The sequence below is a fragment of the Pleurodeles waltl genome, chromosome 2_2 (genome assembly GCF_031143425.1).
Source record: "Pleurodeles waltl isolate 20211129_DDA chromosome 2_2, aPleWal1.hap1.20221129, whole genome shotgun sequence".
NCBI lineage: Eukaryota > Metazoa > Chordata > Amphibia > Caudata > Salamandridae > Pleurodeles > Pleurodeles waltl.
In genome coordinates this window covers 4,836,606-4,856,889 of record NC_090439.1, presented here as the reverse complement: position 1 = coordinate 4,856,889, position 20,284 = coordinate 4,836,606, and the positions used below count along the sequence as shown (strand labels likewise).

At 44.9% G+C, this 20,284-nt stretch overlaps 1 long non-coding RNA gene across 1 annotated transcript in view; it reads right to left on the bottom strand.

Moving 5' to 3' along the window:
• Window positions 1-17,685, bottom strand: part of LOC138272825 (uncharacterized) — a 154,152-nt gene extending 136,467 nt beyond the window's left edge. The window contains exon 1 of the long non-coding RNA XR_011200260.1: window positions 17,614-17,685. This is a non-coding gene — a long non-coding RNA (uncharacterized lncRNA). The remainder of the gene's footprint in view (window positions 1-17,613) is intronic.
• Window positions 17,686-20,284: the final 2,599 nt, after the last annotated feature.

The following is a 20,284-nucleotide window of genomic DNA, read 5'->3' as shown; positions in this document are numbered from 1 at the left end:
CTGCTCTTTTTTTGCTTCCCTAATTTCAGGCCCCCACCGTGTCCCACTGTTTTTTCCCGCTCCTCTGCACTCCTGCCCGCTTCCCTCCCCCCCAGGAACTACTTAATAGCAGTCACTGCATGACCCCACTGAGCAGGTTCTAAACCAGCTCTCCCTGCACTGGTATATCCATAGCACTCTATAGCACCTGTAGCGTAGTGCCTCCTGCTTCCTTGTTCCCATTTTGCTGCATTTTGAGTAGGCCCCCACAGCCTCCCCACCATTTTCCTGCTCTGTTTTAACTTCCCCGCTTTCAGGGCCTCATCCGGTCCCACTGTTTTTTCCCGCTCCTTCGTGCTCCCACCTGCCTCTCACACCTTTACCCCTCCCACTTCAGGACCTATTTAATGGCGGTAGCTGCACAACCGCACAGCAGGTACATGGCTGGCGCACTAATGGTAAATGAAATGAAAACCAATCTGTGCCTGTCCGCACCTGGACCACGCCCAGTACCTGGAACCCTGGATCTCCCTCCACCCGTCGATTCTCTGCCACCGAACTCTGGGCCTTTCCCCCTAGGAATCGAGACAAGAACTGGGACAACAAATGCTACATCTCCTCCCTCCGGCCCACGGTCGAAGACTTCACCTGCCACCACTGCCACCTCACCTGCAACACCCAGACCTACACCGCACAAGCACAGCCCCCCTCCAAGCCCACAAACCATTTCCAATGCCTGCTAATCAACGCACGCTCACTCTGCAAACAGTGGCACCAACAAAGTCACCCCGAAAGGAGTTCTGCCACCATAAGATCAAGCAGGCCCCCTAGGTGGTTCACCACCGAACTATGCACATCCAAGAGAAATTGCAAAAGGCTAGAAAGACGATGGCATCGCATGAGGGACCTTGCGGACCGAACCACATTCATAGATGCGCTAAGCAAGTAGCAAAGAAGGTCACCCTACTCAGCCGCATTGCAGAAAGCACCAACCATCCAAAGGAACTCTTCAAGATCATCAAAGAGTTCTCCCAGCCAGCAGCCACGAAAACATGATCTGACCTTCCCAGGCCCTCTGCATCTCTCATGCTGACTACTTCCACAACAAGATCAAAGCCATATACAGCAACTTTCCTCCACAACCCACCAACATAGATCATCTTCTGTCTCCATCTGAGGACTCCCCCAGCCACCTCATCACAGACTGAATGCCACTATTCATACAGGAAACAGCTACCGTCATGACATCAGCCCACTGTGGCACACCCAACAACCCCCGCTCCACATTACATCTTCAACCTCGGTCAGAAGGAGATCAGTAGTTTCCACACTCACATCTGCAACACCTCCATCAAGACTGCTACCATTCCAGAAGCTTGGAAACAAGCAAAGGTCAAACTGCTCCTGAAGAAACATTCAGCCGATCCCAGCGAGCTCAAACATTACTGCCCCATCTCTCTGATCCCCTTCCCAGCCAAGGTCCTGGAAAAAACCATCAACAAGCAACTCTCCGAACACCTTGAACGACACAATCTGGTAGACTCCACCCAGCATGGTTTCCGTTCCAACCACAGTACAGAGACCACCCTCATCACTGCAACAGACGGCATCAGGACCCCCCTAGACTGTGGAGAAAAAGCAGCCCTGCTCCTCATAGATTCAACATCATCTCCCACATCACCCTCACCTCCAGATGCCACCACACTAGGATCCAAAGCAAAGCCCTCAAATGGATCCATGCCAGCATCACAGGCTCCACCCAGAGGGTCCACCACCTACCCTTCACGTCAGAACCGAAGAGCAACATTTGCGGTGTCCCGCAGGGATTGTCCCTAGCCCCACCCACTTCAATGCCTACATGACGCTGTAAGCCAAGCATGCCCCTCCCATGGACCCAACATCACCTCCTATGCCAAAGATACTCAACTAATACCTTCCCTCTCCGAAGACACATGTCGCCAAATGGAGGCGATCCAGCTGCCTGAAACTGAACACTGACAAAACGGAGGTGAACATTTTCAGAAGCAACTCCTCCCTGTGGGTGACTCTTGATGGCCATCCATGCTCGGACAACCTCTGACCCCTACGGACCATGCACGCAACCATGGCATCAACATCAACATCAAACTAACCGTCAAACAGCAGATAAACACAGTGGCCTCCTTCAGCTTCCATAACAATCGCGTTTGAACAAACAGATGTCAAAATTCAGGCCTAATTACGAGTGTGACGGTCCAAGGACCGCCACACTCATGTTGATGATTGAACCACCACACTCCGGGCAGTCCGACCGCCCAATTACGACTTAGGCGGGCAGACCCACCTGAAGACCACCATCCCCACCAGGATCACAGACCCTGATGGGGCGACGGCGTTTGGGCTTGTAACCAGCTATGACAGTGCTGAACTCAGCACCGCCTGGCTGATTACAACTCCACTTTCTGCCAGCCTTTTCATTGTGGGGTCTCTGCCATGAAAAGGCTTGCAGAAAGCCAGTGCAGGGGCCCCAGGGGGTCCCTCACTGCCCATGCCATGGGCCCTCTGCCGAGCACCACAGCGCCCCCCTGCCCAGCACTGTCAGAATGCGCACTTTAGCAGACAGTGCGCATTCTGAGGGTGTTGGTGTGCTAGGATATTGGCCATGGCTCCCTTAAAGAAGCCAAGGATAATATTGTAGCACTGTTATGGCTGCTCAGCCCAGCGGAAACTCGTATTCAATGTTCCCACTGTTCAGCCCGGCAGGAACATTGTGATACCTACGGGGGTGGTGTTCTCCCCACAGCTTTGATAATCCCATGGTGGGACTGCCAAAGTCGTAATCAGGGCCATAGTCATATGAATAAAAATCTAAGATGATTGAGTTTATGTAGTACATGCAGGAGAAGACAACTTAAACCATTGCATAGGATAGTAGTCGAAAGTCTGATTTTTTTCATTACTATATGTTTCATTAAATATGTAAGATATTTGCACCTATTGTCAGCAAGATTTCCAGAAAGATCAGACAATCATTGATAGGAAACTATTTTAATGTTAAAGTGTTTTTCAAACAGCAATACTTTAAAACGCAAATGGTTTTAGGAAATGCCCCAATAATGCAATGTTAGTAATACATGTTCGCTTACGTAGTGTAATATCTCACTCTATGTTATTAATTGTAATTATTTGGAAAACTAATATATTTGGGTTGAATCCAAAACAAATATTCATTATATAAATTTTTTGTTCTAAGAAGTGCTGCAATATGACTACTCCTATTGTTGAATAGTTTATTAAAATATTTTAATTTAAATAGATGATAGTTCATGCTTTTTAATTGTCTTAAAATATTTTAGCTACCTTGAATGATATCCAAAGAAGGATGAGGTCTATAACGCAAGTGAGATAAAAGTGCATACAGAGAAAGGCTGCACCATCCCGATCATCTTCATGATCAACATCATCCCCAGTAGTCGCAGCAGCACAATAAGGATAACGCAGTCAAAAAAGGCACACTGGACTGCAACATTACAGATGTGGACTACAAAATTCACAGCATTTAAAAAAACTTGGGCCCATATTTATTATTTTTTAGCACCGTATTTGTGTCATTTTCTGACGCAAAAGCGGTGCAAACTCACAAAATACAGTTGTATTTTGTAAGTTTGCACCACTTTTGCGCGCTAAAAAGTATAAATATGGGCCTTGGAGTACTATATTAGAATTATACATAGACAATTAAGGCAATTACCCATCCTCATGCAAGGATGCCATGAAGTGGTATACACGATAGCCCAATAAATTACAAAAGGCTAATATATTTTCGTATTTACTGAGTTGTTGTTTGGCATAAAAGTACAGTATACTTTTGAGATTTTAGTTTAGTACAAGATTTATTAAAATAGGTTTAGTTTGGTTTAAGTTGGTTAAGATCATGCTTTTCTTATAAAGTTGTATAAAAAGTTTCAATGTGTGTTAATAGGGCGTGGGTTAATATAATATTGTGTGTAATTTAGGTTTCATTTTTTAATGATAATACATTTTCAATTTGTTAATTGGTTAATACAAATTTTAAATTAAACTGTAGCAATATTTTGCCAAATTGAAAATTTCTTTACATTTCTTTTTCATAAATTGTAAAAACTAAAACACAATAATACTTCTTTAAAAAATAAAATTGTAATAATCATTATTTATTCTATTCATTTAGCAAACACCCTGTTAAAAAGAAATATGTAAACTTTTAAAATCATATGGCCCATATTTATACTTTTTAAGCTCCGCATTTGCGTCATCTTTTGATGCAAAAGCAGCTCACACTTACAAAATACAATTATATTTTGTGAGTTTGCACCTCTTTTGCGTAAAAAAATTACGCAAATGTGGCGCTAAAAAAGTATTAATATGGGCCTATATGTTTAATTATGGAATATTGATAATGTTCTAAATTCAAATTTAAAAAAATGCATTGTTCGATATTGCATTTCACTTTTTTACTAAGAAAAATACATTAATATCATTTCATCTTGTCTGTTCCTCCAGTGTATCTGATTCTATTTGAAAAGATGTTTTCTCAGAAAGATCTTCATTTACATTGTCAATTTCTTCAGCACAAGTAATAAAAGCACTTACGGAGATTGCAGATTCAAACAAACTGCTATCATTTTACAACCTGTTTGGGAGATGCAAATATTGTGCAGGTGTGTAAATCATGCCATGCAGGCCAACTGCCAAAAATGATGATAATGTACGCTAGGAAATGCCATCAACCCTGGCACAAGTACTTCGGAAACATCCTGGTCCAAGCAGATGTAATACCTGAGAGCTTCACCTGTGCTGGAAATACATGTGAGCATGCAGATTTGGACTTCAAATTTGGTACAGTAGACTAGTGGCCCTGTCTTTATTGCCCCCAGGGCCCGCCTTTCTTCAGATAGCCAGCGCTGGTTTGCATCAAAAAATTTACCACCAGCTAACGCCATTCCAACACGCCGAGCAGGCGCCTTATTTATGGATTGACGTTAGCCAGCGTTGCCTCTAACCGGGCAACGCAGACGTAGGGAAGAATGGGGGTTGTGCGTCAAAAAATGGGCCAAGTCAGGTTAGAGTAAAAAATCATGGCTCTAACCGGACTTACACCATTTTTTGATGCACAACCAACATTGAAATGACTCCTGTCTTAGGAAAGACAGGAGTTAAGCCCCCCTGCCCAATGGCCATGCCCAGGAAACTTTTGTCCCCTGGGCATGGTCATTGGGCACAGTGGCATGTAGGGGGGCCCAAGTTAGGCCCCCCTATGCCTCTTAAAAAAAAAACTTACCTCTACTTACCTGGGATGGGTCCCCCCATCCATGGGTGTCCTCCAGGGGTGGGCGAGGGTTGCAGGGGGTGTCCCTGGGGGCATAGAAGGGCACCTGTGGACTGCTTCCATGGTCAGAGACCATGGAAATGAGCCCACAGGTCCCTTAACGCCTGACCTCAGCCAGGTGTTAAAAAATGGCACAAATCAGGCTGTGCGTCATTTTTTAAGGCCCTCCCCCTCCTGTGTGTCAAAATGACACCGGAGTATAAATAAGGCGACATGCCTTAATGTCATTTTTTGGACGGGAACACCTACCTTGCATGTCATTAACGCAATGCGGTTTCACGCATCCAGAAAATGAGGCACACTGCTGAATTTTGACATTCGCGGGGTCGGGCATCAAAGTATAAATATGGTGGTAGGTTTGTACCGAATTTGCGTCAGAAGATTTTACGCAAATTTGGCACAAACAGAGTATATATATGCCCCTCAATTTTACTCCCTTTGTGATTCTCATCCCCTATCCTTTGGGCATCTTCCCTTCCTATTGGTGATCCTGGTGGAGGGCCCTTTTAATCTCTCTGGTCACGTCCTGGCTGAATACCTTAGACAAGTAACCAGCCTGTAAAACACAGATTTGCTTCTTGTCGCCTCTCTTACTCAGTTGCTAAACTGGAGGTGAGAGTCCCTGGGAGGGGGCAAGGGAGAAGAAAGGGAGAGGGGGAGAAAGGTAATCAGAGGCAGACTAATAAAAAAAAAAAGGTTTTATGTGCAGCCTGCACTCCGGAGAAAATTAACTGAGCTGTTGCCCGGAATAAAAGCATTAATCAAGACAGCTCAAGGGTTGAGCTACATATGGACCCCTCTACCTGTAGGCGCCCTGGGCCAAGCTTGCTCATGCCAAAAGCTGGCCCGGACTGAGTGTATCATACTTAAGGATATCCTACTCCCTTTGATCTATCAATCGGTGTGTGACCCTCCACCTAAATATTCTTGCCTTCCTTTGTCTTCTTTGGATGTTAAGCTGTTGCATTCACTGCCAGTGCTGAAGAATGAAAATGTTCCTGGCTTTAGAATAAATCCTTGATGAACTGTGTTTTGTTACTTTATATACTGCTGAGGTTGTGCTGATTTTTGCCCTTATCTGGACCATAAGTACGTTTTTAATGAACATTCACATTTGTGTTACACTACGTGGGTCTGCCTCAGAAAATACATGTTTTTTTTGCTATGGATTTGTTTGGAAACACCCACTTGCATACCTTAAAATTTTTCATACAGAACGACCCAATGCAGATTTTGCACCACACAAGGAGTAAAAAGTGGTGCAAATTCAGCACTCTGCAACTTAGAAAATAGTACTCACACCTTTGTGCTGGGTTGCTGTTAGAAATGGGGTCTCTAGTTGGCAGTCAGTTTACACCCTGTCCAAGTAGGGACCCTCACTCTAATCAGGATAAGGGAGCCACATAGCTAAGATAACCCCTGCTCACACCCTTAGTAGCTTGGCAGGAGCAGTCAGGCTTAGTTCAGAGGCAATGTGTTAAGTATTTGCACCCACACACAGTAACACAATGAAAACACTACAAATGGACACCACACCAGTTTAGAAAAATAACCAATACTTATCTAAGTAAAACAAGACCAAAATGACAAATCCAGTATAGACAAGCAAAGAAATGAATTTTAAAAGATTAAATCCCAAGAAAGTGCTTAGAAACACAATAGCTCCAACTGGTGCTATTATGTTCCCAACAGTCTGAGTCTCACTGACCTCAGGTACAGTACCTTAGAAATGAGGCAGAGTCAGAGACATGGCACAGAATAAGGGAGGTGAGGCATTGCGTGAGCTGATGCAGCATTGGTTCCGTACTGCTGCCCAGGAGGTGAGGTGTTGCCTCCTTATTGCTAGGCAGGGAGGTGAGGCATTGGTTCCTTACGGACGCAGCAGAGGTGAGGTGGTGCCAGAGGTGAAGGGTTGGTTCCCCCATGATAAAGCGTGGTGGATGAGTCCAGTAGGTCAAGACACCATGAGGCAATTTCATGGTCACACCACATGCCACAGCGGAGTCGGGTGTCACAGACATCGGTGACACAGCACTCGGGACTCATGGTGTTGCGGGACTTCAGAGGGGTGTCCTCAGGCCTGCGTTGTTGGTCCCAGTCATCACACTTCAGCGGGGACCACGGCTTTGGGTGCAAGCAGCAGTGCGGAGTCAGGCAGCGGTGCCGGTTCCGGAGTTATCTGGAGTCAGAGTGCCGGGTTCTGCTTGTTTTATTCCATACTTAACTCCCAATGGCCCAGGAACTAGAGTGGGCACCTCTTGGCAAGTCAGGGTCCTCAGCAAGAGATCTCAGAGGCTGGCAGGTGAAGTCTTTGATGTCCCTGAGACTTCTTAAAAGGAGGCAAGCTCAGTCCAAGCTCTTGGAGAAACTTAACAAGCAGGATACACAACAAAAGTCCAGTCTTTGTCCTCTCCAAAGCAAAAGCAGCAACTACAGATCAACTCTGCAAAGCACACACAGCAAAGGGGCAATACTACTCCTCACAGCTCTTCAGCTCTTCTCCTTGGCAGAGTCTCCTCTTGATCCATAAGTGCTCTAAAAGTCTGGGATTTTTGGCTCCAATACTTATAGTCATTTCTGCCTTTGAAGAAGTCAAACTTCAAATGAAAGTCTTTGTAGTCCACAAGTCCCTGCCTTTCCTGCCCTGGTCCCAGACACACTCTAGGGGGTTGGAGACTGAGGGGCATATTTATACTTGTTTTGTGCCAAATTTGCATCATTTTGTTTACTCAAATTCAGTGCAAAACTAACTCCATATTTATACTTTGGCGCTAGACCCATCCAGCGCCAAAGTTATGGAGTTAAAATCATTTTTTGGATGGGGAAACCTACTTTGCGTCAATGAGATGCAAAGTAGGCATCCCCGTGCAAACAATGACTCTACAGCCTTAGGACCATATTTATCCCCCGTGTTGAATCACGCATGGAGGGGAGGAGGGGTCAAATAATGGTGCAAAGCTTGATCTGCATCATTATTTAATGCCTGGGTCAGGGCAGGCGTTAGGGGACTGTGGGTCTATTTCAATGGTGGAACACCATGGAATAAGGCCACAGGTGCCCTCCCCAGGCCACAGGGACATTCCCATCCACCCCAGAGGGACAGTGGAGGATGGGGTACCCTATCTCACGTAAGTATAGGTAAGTACAGGTGAGTATTTTATTTTTAAAGTGCCATTGGGGGCCCTGAAGTGGGGCCCCCTACATGGCATTGGGTGCAATGGCCATGCCCAGGGGACCCTGGTCCCCTGTGCTGGCCATTGGGGTGGTGAGCATGACTCCTGTCTTTTCTAAGATAGAAGTCATGTGGTAGAGATGGTTTTGCGTCAGAAAATAAAGCTAGGCTGGTTAGAGTCTTTTTTTTTTTACTGTAACCTGCCAAACATAATTTTGTGCTGCAAACCCCCTTCTTCCATACTGCCAGCCCCACCTGGCTAACGTCATTTCTTTTCCTTCACGCTAGTCTACCCTTAGCACTGGCTTGCACCATTCCATAAATATGGTGCTCGACTAGTGCTCAGAAATGGTGCAAGCTGGTGGGAAACTTTTTGTTGCAAAACTGCGTTGGTGCAGTTTTGCACCAAAAAGTATAAATCAGGGCCTAGATTGTGTAAGGACAGGCACATCCCTATTCAGGTGCTAGTGTCAGCTCCTCCCACCACTCTAGCCAAGGAAGACCCATCAGGGTATGCAGGGCACACCTCAGCTTTCTTTGTGTGACTGTCTAGACTGAATTCACAATCACCCCAACTGTCATCCTGACCCAGATGTGTATTCCTCCACCAGGCAGAGGCACAAAATGATGAAGCAAGAAAATACCCACGCTCTAAAGGTGGTATTTTCAAGCACACAATTTAACTAGCATTTGCAATGCAATAGGTCTCTAGTTTAATTGAGTTAGAGCTACTGGTGTTTTAAATGCATAACTGGACTTTTTTGCTACATTAATTGGTCAACCCTGTCACATATTTTGGTCTTTTCTACCACATAATTCCAGTGACCCTGAATGTAACTAAAAGACTAGCAGGCTTACTGAAATACTTTGTTTTCAAACAGGACCCTTACAATACAAACTACTCCAACATGTAAAACAAAAGATTTAGCCATAACAGAGCTTAAAAATACACTGAATGGTGGGATGGGTTATTATTTTGGGGTCCCCACAAACCTAGTGTGGGATCTAGAGACAAAGAGCACATTGTGGTGAATGTTTTGAGGTGGTCCCATTGTCCTACGATAATCACAGGCTGAGTTCTGAGCACAAATGTTTTGTAAAAAGAATGCCCTGCAAAGAATTATGGGGCAAGTTTCTGAGTGGTGCAAATATTGTAGTATGTTGACTGTAATGCTCAAAACAGCCTGATAAGACACCACAATACAAACAGCATTTATAAAAAACATGGTCATGTAATCATATAGTTTGTCCTTAGACAGCATAACCACATGAAAACAGAATATGAAAAGTAATGTAGTGCAACCATATATTTTGCCCCTAGAGAATGAAGAACATTACAGATTTTCAGGGCTAGCAGGCCTACTGCAAGGAAACTACAAACAAGGCCCTTAAAACAAAAACTACTCCTAGCTACAGAAAAATGCTCCTGCCATGAGAATGCTTAAACAGACATTGAAATTGTAGAAGGGGCTATTATTTTTGGGGTCCCCACTCACCTAATGTGGGGATTCAGAGATGATCTAGACAGAAAGCGAAAGTTGTGGTGAATGTTTTGGGGGTGGTTCTATTATCCTATGACCACCACAGGCTGAGTTATGAGCAAAAATGTTTTGTAAAAAAGGAGGCCCTGCAAAGCATTATGGGGCAAGTTTCTGAGTGCTTCAAATATCGTAGTATGTTGACTAATGCTCAGAACAGCCTCTAGAAGATGCCACAATAAAAATAGCATGTGTAAGAAACAGGGTCTGGTAACCATATTGAAACAGAACAGCATAAAGTAATGCAGTATAACATTATATTTAGCCCCTAGAAAGTGCAGCGCATTATACATTTTCAAAACTAGCAGACGTACTACAATGATATTACAAACAAGGCCTTTAAAACATTAACTGCTCTCCTCTATAAATACACAAATTCCAATCATTAAACAGCTTTAAAAAATACTGAATGGTGGGAGAGGTTATTATTTTGGAATCCTCACTAACCTAGTGTGGGGACCCAGAGATGACCTAGATAGAAAGAGTGTATCATGCTGAATTTTTTGGTGGTAGTCCCATTGTCCTAGGACCACCACAGGCTGAGTTTTGGGCAACTGTTTTGAAAAAGAGTGCTTGCAAAGCATTATAGGACAAGTTTCCCCGAGTGCCGTGAATATTACAGTATCACGTCTCCCACTGTGCTGGGATATACACTTTGATGATTTCTGTGATTTTATTTAGATAAAGCATTTACAATCACAAGGTTTTTTTTTTAAAGCAATGGAGCACGAAGGGGAGAGACAAAAGCAAAATTTAAATGACTCTGATTCGGTAACAGTGTGAACAATGTAATGAGCGATCCAATACCGCAGAGTTCACCTCCTTTGCGGTCAAAGCGCCATGGCTGCCATTGAGCGCGAAGGGGAGAGACAAAAGAAAAAAATAGTTTGCCCTCTCGCAAGTATGTTGGCAATCGTGCAATAATCCATGTAATAGGGTCACTCTACAAGGCGTAACAAATGTGAAGCATTTACCAATTACATGAAGGGATTGTTAAAAGGCAAGCCCTGCAACGAATGAAAGTAATTGGCTTGAGATGGGCGTGTTTAAAGCCCACAGACTAAATTACAGCAGGTCAAAAAGCAGTACTTGGGTGCTGCTATGCTCAATCTAAAAAGTATATTTTTAAATGGTGGGTTCAGAGACCACAAACTCCATACCTCTATCTGTTCCCAGTGGGAAATTAAACTTAGGAGATATTTCAAGGCAATGCCCATGTTCATGTATTGGAGAGATAGGCCTTGTAATAGTGAAACCTGAATTTGGCAGTATTTCACTATCAGGACATGTAAAACACACTACTATTTGTCCTATCTTTTAAATACGCTGCACTCTGCCTATGGGGCTACCTTGGGCCTACCGTAGGGGTGCCTTCAATGTACTAAAAGGGACAGTTTGGGCCTGGCAAGTGGGTGCATTTGCCAGGTCGACATGGCAGTTTAAAACTGCACACACAGACACTGCAATGGCAGGTCTCAGACATGTTAACAGGGCTACTCATGTGGATTGCACAATCAGTGCTACAGGCCCACTTGTATCATTTCTGTTATAGTCCCTCGGCACACATGGTGCACTACACTAGGGACTTACTAGTAACTCAAATATGCCAATCATGGATAACCAATCATAATCACAATTTACACAAAGGGGACTTGCGCTTTAGCACTGATCAGTAGTGGTGAAGTGCCCGGAGTACCAAAACCAGCAAAAACGATATCCAGCACACAGTAAAAAAATAAAGCAGGCAGAGGCAAAAAGACAGGGGGAAACCACGCCAAAGATGCCAGGTCTAACAGTTGCATGACTCAAGTATGTCATAGGAGCCACGAAAACCTGGGCCCTCATGTACTAGGCCACTTCCTCTTAATTACATTGTCTATGTTTCTGATGAGGGATTCTTGGCAATATTTTTTAAGCCACACTCATTTACAACTTCAGAGTCTCCAACTTTTTAATCCGATATGGTCCTTGACTCTCATCAGACAGAGAAAAATTGCTACATGGTGTTTCGCTCCATCTGATCCACACCAGGTTTTACTGGGAGTGCGCGAATCATAGCCAATTTTACCAACCTGTATTTCTCACCAAAAATCGCATGAGGCTTTGACTGCAGCAACAGCCAAGCATCTTTTGCCATTGTTTTTCTATGAGGGGAGTATACAATGCTCCCCGTTAGAAAGAAAACTTCCTCTTCCCTCCCCAATCCCACAAATGATTCCTCAATCACCACCCCACCCAAAGGCCTTAAATGAGAGGATAAATATATGCAGATAATATGGAATGGCAAATTTGGTGTGGTTTTACAATTGAAAAAATCTGCCTCATGTGGTAATCCCCCATTCTAGAACACTTTACTCCACATTGCACGGTACTCGTGTGAAATTACCGCATGGGATGGTAACTAGGCCTGTGACGTTGTCATTACCGAATACTGTGCAACCTATAATCTGGGCCTTAAGGCATCATTTGGTTTTTGGACTTAGCTGAAATCACCATGGCCCTGATTTATACTTTTTGGTGCAAAACTGCATTAGCGCAGTTTTGCACCAAAAAGTTTAGCACCGGCTTGCACCATTTCTGTGCACCAGCCAGGCACCATATTTATGGAATGGTGCAAGCCGGTGCAAAGGGTGGGCTAGCGTAAAAAAAAAAAAACATTATTCTGGTGGGGCTGGCGCTATGGAAGAAAGGGGTTTTACACCAACAAATGACATTAGGCAGGTTAGAGTAAAAAAAAATGACTCTAACCTGCCGAGAGTCATTTTCTGATGCAAAACCATCCATACCACATGACTCCTGTCTTAAAAAAGGCAGGAGTCATGCCCACCACCCCAATGGCCAGCACAGGGGACCAGGGTCCCCTGGGCATGGCCACTGCACCCAGTGACATGTAGGGGGGCCCATTTCAGGGCCCAATATGGCACTTTAAAAAATAAAATGTAATACTTACCTGTACTGACCTGGGATGGCGCCCCCCCATCCTCCACAGTCCCTCTGGTGTGGGGGGGGTATCTCTTGGGCCTGGGGAGGGCACCTGTGGGATTCGTCCATGGAGTTCCACCATGGAAATAGGCCCACAGGTCCCCTAAGGCCTGCCCTGACCCAGGCGTTAAAAAATGGGGCAAAGCAAGCTTTGCCCCATTTTTTGACCCCTCCTCCCTTCTGTGCACTATTTTTGCATGGGAGTATAATTATGATGTTAAGGCCATAAAGTAATTTTTTGCATGGGAACACCTACCTTGCATCTCATTAAGGCAAGGTAGGTTTCCACTTCCCAAAAATGACTTTAACTCCATAAATTTGGTGCTAGAGGGGTCTAGCGCCAAAGAATAAATATGGAGTTAGTTTTGCACCGAATTAGAGTAAAAAAAATGACACTAATTCGGTGAAAACAGAGTATGAATATGCCCCCTACTAGTTTTAATGTTTAAGGTACTGCATGCGGATCAGTCTACATTAGCACTCCTCCGTTTCACCTTTTTACTTTCTCCGCCTACACCTCGTATGACAAAATAGAGAGCACAATGGACATTGTTCTAGCATGATGCAGTGCATCGGTTTAGTAACTATGTTTGTTCTCAAGTGACTTTGCTAGGGAAGCGCAAGCATCTCTCTTAGGATTGCTGAATGAATCATCCAGGCGCTCTTGCAAAGTTTTTATTTTGTCAGAAGCCATAGCTCATGCAGGGTCTGTGCATGCCCAAAATCTGCATCAGATCTGATATGTTTTTTGATTAGGAAATGTTAGAGAAAGAAAACAAACAGGCCCAATGGCTTCTGATTGCACACCATCACTATCTAATAAGTTCCTACCACCAAGCAGAGATTGCCTGTCAGATAAACAGCTATTTCTTAGCCTTTATGGTCAGCATACGGAAGTTCCTGAAGCTGAGAAAGACAATGGGTGTGCAATGTCATTAATTTTTTTGTGTAGAGCAATGATTGCCAAATCCGGGTCTTTTAGCGCTTAAAAAGTCATAAAAACTGCAGTTTGTAGAATGTCTAAGAGGGTTTGAAGGAGGGAGATGGGTGGCTACAGGCGCGGGACATAGAAAAATGACTACTATATTAACAAAAACCTACATATAACACAGGCACAAATAACAAAGCTTCAAGCAAATACAGTTAGAAGATGGCGATGGCTGATGTGTTCTATATTTCAAGTAAATATGGGAACATTTGGGTCTGGGTAAGGCAAATTGCACAGTGCGGTGAGACCCTGATATTGTTCCTTCAAACATGAGAAATCCCATACTACAAACCATGTTTTCTCATATTTGCTGCCCAGCAAATAGCCATTCCGTCACTTCAGCTCTTCTTTCTTGGATTGTGCCAAACTACTTTTTGAACATATTCTGCCCAGTAGAAGGCAATGTGAGTGAAGAGCCAATAGGATGTGCAGTAAGGTTTGTAAAGGGACATTTTGTGGTTCTTTGTTGATGGTTTCAGCAACAGTAACAGCCGGTGCAGCTTGTATTGAGAAACCATCGTTAAAGAAATGCTGTCAACTGCAGTTGTTACTGTTGAAGTTTCTACATAACGGAAAGCGGATAGGGCTGAATATATTTGCATCTCTGCAGTGTACGGAAGGTAAAAGTGTTAAACAGATGGCAGCCAAAGGGCGATGAATAGGAGCCACTAATTGAAGAGAGAGGTTCCCATGAAGAAGAATGAGGATGTCACCAAAACCAGCATTGCTAGATATGTTTAAAAAAGAGCCCTCTTCGCGTGCCACACAGAAGCAGGAGAAGCAGCCAGTTTTGTATCAGTTTGTATTAAAATGCTCATCATGGACCCCAGAGCCTAACAAAATGCTCTGGGAATGGAAAATGCATCTCCTTGTTGGCATGGAAACAATATCAGGTGCACAGGAAAATCAAGAGTCGGCACATCCTGTGTGAGGCAGGGGATGTCGAGGCTTGACGGTCGGAAGAGTCATGAATCGATTAAATCATATCTAAAGAAGACACCATAGGTTACCCAGGCACCAACACTACACACGCATGAAGTGTCCCTTTCTTTGTATTCTATAATGTTGTCTCGATCTAGGTCAGATTCGTTAGGTAAATGAATTGTTAAGGAGGGTAAGCGTAAAAGTACATTTCAGGACACCTTCCCGAGACATAAACTGAAGAGAGGCAGGAAAAAAAAAAAAACTGTGTTGTTGCTATCAAGAAAGAAGCCGATATAGGCACAAGTATATAGAGTCGTGGCGGCTTGCTAACCTGTAGAGGGACGGGGCAGGAGCAGCACACGCGAGGGAGGTGGTAGCATTTAATTAAAAAAAAAAAAAACCTTACCTCCTCTGCTGCCACGCCACTCCTCTCTCTCTCGTCATCGCTGCAGGTAGGCACAGGCTCCCAGCCTGCCCTGTGGCCAATCCCGATGCTGCTCAGAGCAGCATCAGGATTGGCTGGGAGCACCCTGGCTAGTCGCTCACAGGCAGACTTGGAGCCTGTGCAGGCTCTCTCCAGCCTGGCAACACAGTGTCGGGGTGGAGAAAGCCTACTGCGCATGTGTGTTTGGCCAGCCTGAGACAGTCGGCCAAACACACATGTGCTCTGAGGGGAGTGCTCTGTGCATTCCCCTCACTGCCCATCACCTCCATGGCCCCGCCCCTTTCTCCACAAAGGGATAATAAACCTAGTTTATTATCTCCTCGTGGTGAAAGGTTTTCAGCTTCTGCTGCTGGCTGTAAGGGGCAAGGGAGGCGACGCTCTGCCTCCCTACTGGAGGAGCCACCCCTGAGTATATGCCCCGGCTCCCAGCACAGAGCCTGAAATAAAAATAGTGGGTGAGCAGAACAACATCAGCCGAGATTGCCATAGCTTCAAAATTCTCTGGTTTGCAGATTTTGGAGCAATGCAAAATCATTCTGACGATCACAGTGCGGCTCTTTTACATCTAGTTAAATCAGATTTAACATAAATGTCCGTGAGATCCTATTAGTATGTTGTAGAGGGACATTGACGCTGTTTTCAATGCTGGTCTTGACAATCATTTATTACGTGAAACAAAAGTTTTCAGTTTTTGTCCAAAGACACTCTTTTACCCCCATAATTGATTGCCCCCACCTTCTCAAGATTAAAAATATCTGTATCATCCTCCTATTATAACATCAATGTCTGTCGAAAACTCACTGTATCAGAATCTGTACAGTCTGATAATTTTTGACAATTACTTTGTGTTTATCTCCGATATGAAATCATTAATGGGCTTCCGGGTCAAACAATGTATGCCTTATACAGAAAGAATCTCAATTAAAGTTTCTTTATTTGATTTTACACAAGAGGTGTCGATGTTTGCCTCTGATGTGCCAGGGTCCGTCTGACTGTGGCTTGGCAAACTGGACCAAGTACAACCCCTTCAGTACTTGACTCAATGGTGACCAGTCACTGGCTTCTGAAGGAGGTAGTTTGGGGGTGCTTGAACTCAGAACTCAAGAATCACAGTTCCATGATAACGGATTGTCCAATTCAAGATTTACTTTAAAAAAAAGTATTTTACTACACACCAAAAATAAAGTGAGTAGGCACGATTTTGTGAACTTTGTGAAGGGGCTTACTGTGCCTGTATGTGCTATACTTTTCATTTCCCATGCTCCCCACCTCTGATGGGGATGGTTTTCCCTCTGTCATGAATTTCTATGGTAGCATGAATAAAGGATAAGGTATGGATTAACCTCCTCAAGCTTGCTCAATGTGCTCAGTTTATCACAGTTCAAAAACAGTTTCTGGATTCTCACAACGGTGCACAACAAAGAGATTGAAGTCCTTGCAGAGATAGGGGCTGATGTCAAACGCCTTCTGGGTCAAGATTCAGGTAACCTGGTTTCATGTTGGCTCTATGGGACCGATCTGGTCATTGCCACACTCTTACCTGCTTCTGGGTGCTAGGCTTTCACTCAGGTCCCACTTTATGGGGCTAAGTTGTAGTGCAGCAGAGGAAAGTGATCACACCAGTCTTTAGGTAACAGTGGAGTGGCATAGGATGATCCCCAGGAGTATCTCTTTCGGTCACAGAAGCACAGAATGATCCACAGTCAGACATCTTTGGGTCATGCAGTACAAGTTCAGCTATGGCCACAGTTCCTGCTGTAATGGCATCAAGGAACCATGATAAAGTGGCTCCCACCTGGAACTGCAACCATGAAGGTTTGATGCCCACCAACACCTGAGGTACACAAATTACACTCCTCTGTCCTCCTTCCTCTGGTAGCCCCAGCAGCACTGAGGTTTTACTGTTTCTGACTATTTCTGGGCAGTTATATTTCTTGCAGTAGGAAGGTTGGTTTCTGGGCACCTCAGGTCAGATAAATGCTTTCCTTCTGCAAGGCAAAACTAAAGGTGATGTACCCTCACCAGAGGGAAGCTGAACATTAGGCAGCCACCAGTCCTGGCTACCCAGCAGTTCCCTAAGTACCATGTGGATCACTCCCTTTCTTGGTCATAGAAAACCTTGAACTGGAATCATGTAGGTCAGTGGGTCCCAATTTTATGCAGTCAAAGCAGACAGTAGACGTGAATCCACCCTCTGCACTTTTAAAACCAGTTTGGGGTGGTTTTCCTTTCACGTACCTTTTCAGCCTTCTCTAACGACACAGCCTGTGTGTAGACTGATGTTCCTCACAGTTGGGTAGTCTTCATCCTGGAACATTAACACAAAGGAGGTCATTATGAGTTTGGTAGATGGAAAAGGCCATCAGCCAAACTCCCGCAGTCAGGTTACAGTCAGTGTGGTCCCCGTCCTGCGGGCCCCATTAAGAGTTTCCCACTGGGCCCAGCGGGAAACAGCCTACAACACTGACGCTGGCTCATGATAGAGCCAGCTGCAATGCTGAAGTGCATAGGGTGCACCAGTACCTGTCGAAAATCTCGATGGGACTGCCCAGGGGGGCCCCTGCACTGCCAATGCCAAGTGCATGGGCAGTGCAGGGGCCGCCCTGGGGCACACTGCACCCCATCTCCACCAGCCTTTACATTGCGGGGCTACCGCCATGTAATCGCCAGCTGAGAAGGGACTCGGTGTGGGTTGGGGTGGACTGGATTGGGGTGGTGTGGATTGGATTAAGATGGATTGGATTGGAGTGGGGTGGAAGTTTTGGAATGGGGTGGATTGGATTGGGGTGAACTGGAATGGAGTGGATTGGAGTTGACCAGATTTGAGTGGGAGGATTATGGTGGATTGGACTGGAGTGGAGTGTGGTGGACTAAGGTGGACTGGATTAGACTGGAGCAGGTTGGAATAAAGTGGATTGAATGGATTGAAGTGGGCTTGGTGGATTGGATTGGATTGGAGTGGGGCAGGTGGGGTTGCAGTGGATTCTATTGGAGTGGGGTGGAATGGATTAGAGTATCTGGACGCAGTTGGATTGGATCCATGAGGTGAATTAGAGTGAGGCAGATTGGAGTGGATTGTTTTGGATTTGAGTAGAGGAAATTAGAGTGGGGTATATTGTTTTGAGTTGTAGTGGGGTGGAAGTATTTTAGATTGCAGTGAGCCAGTTTGGAGTGGGACGGATTGTTTTGGATTGGAGTGGGGCAGAACGTTTTGGATCAGAGTTGTGCACATTGGAGTAGGACAGATTGTTTTGGATGGAAGTGAGGAAGATTGTTTTAGATTGGAATGGGGCAGATTGAAGTGCGGCAAATTGTTTTGGACTAGAGTGGGGCCACTTGATTTGGATGGGAGTAGGGCAGAGTGTTTTAGGTTGAAGTGGGACAGATTGTTTTGGGTTGGAGTGGGACAGATTGTTTTGGCTTGGAGTAGGGCAGATTGCTTTGGATTGGATTGGGGAAGATTTTTTCAGATGGGAGTGGGTCAGATTCTTTTGGATTGAAGCGGGGCAGATTATTTTGGAGTGGGGCAGATTATTTTGGATTGGAGTGAGTCATGTTGTTTTAGATTGGAGTGGGGCAGCTTGTTTTGGATTGGAATGTGGCAGATTGTTTTGGACTGAAATGGGGCCGACTGGAGTGGGACCAATCAATTTGGATTGGAATGGGGCAAAGTGTTTTGGGTTGGACTGGGCAGATTATTTAGGCTTGGGGCAAGGCAGATTCTTTTGGATTGGAGTGCAGCACATTGGAGTGGGGCAGATTGCTTTATATTGGAATGAGGCAGATTATTTTGGATTGTAGTGGGAAAGATTATTTTAGTTTGATTGGGGCAGATTGTGGTGGGTCAAATTGTTTTGGATTGGAGTGTGGCAGGTTGTTTTGGAGTAGGGCAGAGTATTTTGGATTGGAGTGGGGCAGATTGTTTTGGCGTGGGGCAGAGAATTTTGGATTGGAGTGGGGCAGATTATTTTGGATTAGAGTAAGGTAGATCGTTTTGGATTGGAGTTGGGCCAATTGGAGTGGGACCAATTGATTTGGACTGAAGTGGGGCAGAATGTTTTGGGTTGGAGTTGGGCAAATTGTTTTGGTTTGGATTCGGGCAGATTGTTTTGGATTGGAGGGGGGTAGTTTGTAGTGGGACACATTATTTTGGATTAGAGTGGGACAGGTTGTTTTTGGATTGGAGCGGGCAAATTGGTTTGGATTGGAATGGGGCAGATTGGTTTGGATTGGGGTGGGGTAGGTTGTAGCGGGGCAGATTGTTTTGGATTGGAGTGGGGTTGACTGGAGTGGGCTGATTGATTCGAATTGGAGTGGGGTAGATTGGTGTGAAGCAGATTGTTTTGGATTGGACTGGGGCAAATTGTTTTAGGTTGGAGTGGAGCAGATTGGAGTTGGGCCGATTGTTTTGGAGTGGTACAGATTGTTTTGGATTTTGAAGAAGGCAAACTTCAAATGAAAGTCTTTGTAGTCCACAAGACCCTGCCTTTCCTGCCCTGGTCCCAGACACACTCTAGGGGGTTGGAGACTGAGGGGCATATTTATACTTGTTTTGTGCCAAATTTGCATCATTTTGTTTACTCAAATTCAGTGCAAAACGAACTCCATATTTATACTTTGGCGCTAGACCCATCCAGCGCCAAATTTATGGAGTTAAAATCATTTTTTGGATGGGGAAACCTACTTTGCGTCGATGAGATGCAAAGTAGGCATCCCCGTGCAAACAATGACTATGGCCTTAGGACCATATTTATCCCCCGTGTTGAATCACGCATGGAGGGGAGGAGGGGTCAAATAATGGTGCAAAGCTTGATCTGCATCATTATTTAATGCCTGGGTCAGGGCAGGCGTTAGGGGACTGTGGGCCTATTTCCATGGTGGAACACCATGGAATAAGGCCACAGGTGCC